The sequence below is a fragment of the Mustela putorius genome, unplaced genomic scaffold (genome assembly GCF_011764305.1).
Source record: "Mustela putorius furo isolate JIRA1106 unplaced genomic scaffold, ASM1176430v1.1 tig00000831_pilon_pilon_pilon, whole genome shotgun sequence".
Lineage (NCBI taxonomy): Eukaryota > Metazoa > Chordata > Mammalia > Carnivora > Mustelidae > Mustela > Mustela putorius.
Window position 1 is genome coordinate 7,783,963 of NW_025421490.1, and position 6,000 is coordinate 7,789,962.

The window sequence follows — 6,000 nt, forward strand, 5'->3', positions numbered from 1 at the left end:
CCACTCTGATTTCTCCCCCTTCATTTGTCGCCTTCTAATGTCCTCCATGTTATTACTTATGCTCTACAAATGAGTGAAACCCTATGATAACTGACGTTCCCTGCTTGACTTATTTCACTCAGCAGAATCTCCTCCAGTCCCGTCTATGTTGATGCCCAAGTTAGGTGTTCATCCCTTCTGATGGCTCAGTAATATTCCATTGTGTCTAAGGACCACATCTTCTTTTAAATACATAAAAGGTTTTTTTAGGAAAAAAAGAAAGAACATTTTAAAGTAAAGTGCACAATGAAATCATGGTCCCAATTATTAAGCATGACTCTGGAATCATGGGGAAGAACTAACAGGAGTCTGAGACAAGAGAAGTCGTTGGAAACCCGACCTGCCTTCCCGCTGGGCCCCGTCTATTGCTGGCAGGACAGGAGCTGGGACGGGTGCCTGGAAGGACCGAACCCTGCCCTCAAGGGTCCGGCCATGCCATACACTTACAAAGCCAAAATAGTGCAAACCGATTACTTGTTTCCAACCTCCAGCATCACACGGTAGACAAACAAAATGCCTAAAATATGATTATGAAACAGACAGCAAGTGTGATGCTGTGGCCGTACAGGGAGAGCCAGCAAGATGCGGAAAGCAGAAGCGAGAAGGGTAGGAAAACCGATATCATCATCTGCTCTAGCGAGAAATTAAGTATCTAAATGTGGGGGAAAGAAGAAATGCATGTAAAATTAAGAACTTAATACAAAAAGAAAAATTTTAAAAACGTACTCTCTCCAAAAAAAAAAAAAAATTAATTTAATTTAATTTAAAAGGCTCAGTGGGTTAAGCCTCTGACTCTTGATTTCGAGGCATGATCTCAGGGTCGTGAGATTGAGCCCCACGTCGGGCTCCAGGGGTGAAGTCTGCTTTTAGGGTTCTCTCCGCTGCCTGCCCTCCAACCCCCATGCTCGTTTGTTCTCTCAATCAATCAATCCATAAAATAAAAAAGAAAAGGAAGCAATGGCTTAACTTTATCATTTGTCATCATAAAGACAGCCCAATGAAAGGACTAAAAATGAAGCGCAAACCTCAGACAGAAGAGAAGAAATAAAATTGAATAAAAAGGAAACCTTCATCTTTCCGTGACAGGAAATCAGTCAATACGGTCTCAGGTAATAAACCATGAAATCACAGAGAAGTGTATTGTTTGCAGTTGTGGAAGGAGCCACCAAGAAGAGCTTCAAAAAGGAATTACTAAGATATTAAATTATTAAGTGAGGTCGCCTCTCAGGGAGGCTGTGTGAGGGAGGCCAGAGTGGAAGCCGGACGCTCACACAGGGAAGACCAAGGTGGTCAGCGTTCCTATCCCCGTGGCCTTGACCCAGACTTCGAGCAAACCGCTACAAAGGAGGAGTCCATCCGGGATCCTGTTCAAACAAAGGGATCTGTCCCAGAGTAGGTTTCTGGGAAGGCCTCCCCGAGGAACTGAGATGTAACCCGTGCCCCAGAATATGAGCAGACGTCAACCAGAGGGATCCTGATCTAAGGGGGAAACTCTTCTTTGTTTTTGGGGGGAGTAGGGGGCAGACTTGGGGCTTTCAAGGCTGAAGCTACGGCATAAAGTGCCAGAGCCAAGAGGGAGCGTGGCAGGTGGGGAGGACTGGACCCAGGCCACTGTAGCTAAAGCAGCCCAGGACCCGGGGTGGGGGAGGGGGCGTGGGGGAGCATCTGGGCCAAGGCCACCAAGCTTCACAACTCCAAGGGGATCAGAACCTTCCAGAGCAGCACACCATGCCTGACTGGAGGATGAGGCAGAGTCATGGCCGAGGGCAAGGTTTCCTGCAGGGGCCAGGATGGGGCCAGCGGAGGAAGGGAAGCTTGAGGCCCGCAGAGGACGGCTCCGAGCAGCCAAGGGTGGGCGAGCAGAGGACGTGGGCCAGATGTGAACACGCGGATGAGGACCTGGGCCAGATGTGAACACGCGGGTGCAGACAGCGGGTGCTCTGGCCCCGAAGCATCAAGCGCCTTGGTCTTCTCCCCAGGCCCCACCGCCAGTCCCCGCCCCGCAGTCTGGTCCGGAGGAGACGCTCCCTGGTTACTGTCCTCGCCTTCCGAGAACGAGAAGGTGTCAGCCGGAAACAATGAGCTTCTTACTGCCATGTTTTACTTGCCCAACTTGTGCTCTGCTCCGCGGGGGGGAAAGAAAGAGACAAAAGTAACCTTTGTTCTGCTAGAGACTCTGTTCCAGAGCATCGCAGGATGAGAAGGAATTCCAAAACCGCAACAAAGTAGCCCACGCTCGCTGAACGCTCCTGGGTCCCCCACCAGGGGGCAAACACCGTTACGGGGAGGGTGACCACTTTTATTTCCTCCCAGTTACCGAGAAGGAGGTCTGGGCTCCGAGAGATGAAGAAAGTCTCCCGAAAACATATGGCCACAAAGTGATCAAACCGGCATTTCCACGCAGGGGGCCTGACTCGGGGACTCCCCTCCCTTGGATGGATTCTGCTGGAAAGGACGAGAACGCAGCTGCCTCTCACCCTTCTACATGTCCCGGGTGAAACCTGCCCTTTATCCCAGAGCCCTGCACTGCTGTGGAGCCTAAGAACATGGGCAGGAACTCCTATGTGCGTGTGTTACCACGACGCGGGAATTCGTTCTACACCAGTGCAAGCGATGAAGGCCAGTCCGCCTCGGAACTCGATCGCTGAGTTTACAAACGATCCGTCCAGACTGTTATTTTTGTGTTTTCCCCGAAATCTTAGAAAGGGCAGACTTGCCCATCTTTGAGCATCTTGAAGGTCAGTACCGCGTCTGACTCATAGTTCTCCCCAACACCAGACATAGTTTCTGGTTCACAGCAGAAGCTCAAGAAACATTTGCTAAATTGAGGTTTGTTGGTTCAAAAAAGGGCAATAATTGTTCTTACCAACCCAATCTCCTCGTGACCTCTTCCCGTCCGTATGATACTGGTGAAAACCACCTGCCTTGCATTTTGACCTATCCTAAAATGCTTTGGCTAGAATTTCTGGAAGGCATGGTGCCTCAAAACTCGCGGGAGGTTGGTGCATTTTTAACTACATGAACACAACCCAACCCTTGACAGAAGGACATGGCAAAGACTAGCGTTGAAGCACACGGACCCTGGAGTCGGAATTCATGCATTCGAATCTTGGCTCTATCACTCTGTAGACCGTGGAAACATAGCCAAGCCCTTACAGTTCTCTGTGCCTCAGTTTCCTTATCTGTTAAGAACTATAACAGCATGTGCCTACTAGGGTTGCTGTTGGGGATTAACTGCATTAATGCATCTAAACCCTTGGAGCAATGATGTACACGGAGCCAGCACTCAATACAGATGCAAACAGCGTTAGCTAGGACACGGCTCATTTATGACGCACCCAGTGAGGGCTCCTGGGGTCGGCCTTGGACCCCACGTCCTATGCACACATTTGCTTTCAGCCCTACAGTCGTCCCTACTGTCAGGTCTGACGAGATTTGCAGCCCGCCAGACAGGGCGATGACCTTTTCAACGTCAAGTTTAATTAAGGCTGGTGAGTAGCTCAAGTGTAATGTTTCATGTCTTTCCATGTAGTTCAGTAAGAAAGATTTATTAACTCATTAAAATGTCTTGTTAGTGAGCTACCCAGAATGACTACTACTCCCAGCCAGCTACTCGTTCCAGAAAATGCCAAGAATAGAATCTGACTTTCCTGACTTCCTAGGTGGCATCTGTGTCCCCAGGTCATGCTGCTCCAGCATGAGGATAAAAAGCTTCAACAGGTGTGGTGGTGGATGAAAACAGCTGCCTCTGGTGACAGGCAGAAGGCTGCGGACATGTCTTGAGGAGACCACATCAGGCTGGCACCCTCCCTGGCTTCTCCTTACCATGGAGGGGAGCTGGCTGACGGACGGAGCCGTCCAGTTCCCAGGAGCTGGGTCTCTGGGAGGTGCCGATTCTGCTTCCTGCAAACCAACCACCTGAGCCCACCAGCGTTAAGTTAATCTACTCTGCTCTCCATTTGGCCCGTCAGACCATTTCCATTTCTAAAATGTAATCTTTCGGGGCATCTGGGTGGCTCAGTCAGTCAAGCATCTGCCTTCAGCTCAAGTCATGATCCTGGGGTCCTGGGATCAAGCCCCGGGTCAGGCTCCCTTAAGCTGGGAGCCTGCTTTTCCCTCTCCCTCGGCCCTTGCCCCTGCTCATGCTCTCTTGCTCTCTCACTGTCTCCCAAATAAATAAAATCTTTTTTTTTCTTAATAAAGTAAAACATAGGGGCACCTGGGTGGCTCAGTGGGTTATGCCTCTGCCTTCGGCTCAGGTCATGATCTCAGGGTCCTGGGATCGAGCCCCGCATTGGGCTCACTGCTCAGCGAGGAGCCTGCTTGCTCCTCTGTCTTTCTCTGCCTGCCTCTCTGCCGACTTGTGATCTCTCTCTCTGTGTGTCAAATAAATAAATAGATAATCTTTCTAAAAAATTAAATAAAAAGTAAATAAAAAATAAAAATAAAGTAAAATGTAATCTTTGTGCTTCTCCAACCGCCTCTTCCATACTTCCGATAAATTTACAAATGCAGTCTCCTTTTCAGAATCTCACTCTTTGGCCCAGCAGGAATTCCCCTCAATGTCCAGTTCCTCAAACTGTCTTCTCACCCCCATCCTGCAAAATGTGCTGACATGTAGCGTGCGGTAACAAGTCCACACTTCTGTTTTTGGTCCACATGTGCATCCCCGCTCTGCTTTCTCTTTTGTCCTCATTAGATTAGACGCAGTAGAACACAGTGGTTAATGACGTGGGAAGGGGTGACTTCAGACTCTTCTCTCTACTAGATGTGTGACTTTGAGTAAATTATTGACTTTGTGTCTCTTCATCGATATAATGGAAGTAATAACAGCCCTTTCCTCACACAGCTGCTGTTGAGGACTACATTTTGTAAAAGCTAACTAAGGTTCTTAGAAGAATGTCTATCAATAATTAAGTATCAAATAAACACTGTCATTTCGTTCTTGTGGTATTCATTGTGTTTGTTGTTACAAGGTGCTCATGCACAGGGGTCCAATCATCCACAGTGCCAAGTAGAGATCGATATTTAATAAAGTTCTTTTGATCATGGGCTATTGATGAGAATAGGAATGGGGGGAAATGCCAAATGAGGTCTAGGTTTTTAATAAATTAAAGTAGGCAGCAGTGAGTTCCCCAGCAACTGGATTTCTGAATGCATTTCCACCATCATCTCAAGCTTCCCGTTTATTATGACAATTTCCTGCTTTCAAATATTGAACGGTAAACAGGAAATTAATTTGAGGATGATGGTCTACATCCAGAAAGGAAAGCAATATCCGCATCAAGTAACCAGACACTCTTCCTAGGAAATTTCCTTCAGAAAATGGATATGATGAACACGGACCTTGAAATAATCCCAGCAGACTTAGACATTTCACTACTAGAAATGAAGGACGAATTGCACTTCCAGTCTGGCATAGCCCAAATTGTCACCATGATTTTGTTTTATTTTCTAGTTGGAGACCGTCTTCTGGAAATCCACAGATGGATCTGACTCCAAAACTGGAAAATGGGTGACTGTCTGTTGACTCCCTCCTTCCTTGTACTGGGGTCATGTCCATGGACAGGAACAGAGATGCAAAGTTTGGAGGCACAAAACTATACATGCTGAGAATTCTGTAAGCCTTTCATTAATGATAAAGAGGTTCATGTTTAAAACTTCAATGCGCACACTAGTGTGATGTCCAAACAGGGGTCTGCTTACCCACAAGTATTTTAAAGGAAACCTAACATTGACCACTTCACAGATTGAGTAATAGAGACTATCCAGTATAACGTTCAAATCACCTGTGGCTATTCTGTTTGGGCTTCATGGGTTAGGATCAACAGTAATTAAGGCTCTAAGGTAGATGTGAAAACAACCCCCCCCCCCAGTCTACACATAAACCGTCTGTGTGTTCAGTGCAGCCAAGATTAGTAGAAGTAATGTCAAGATGACGATGCATAAAACAATATGGCC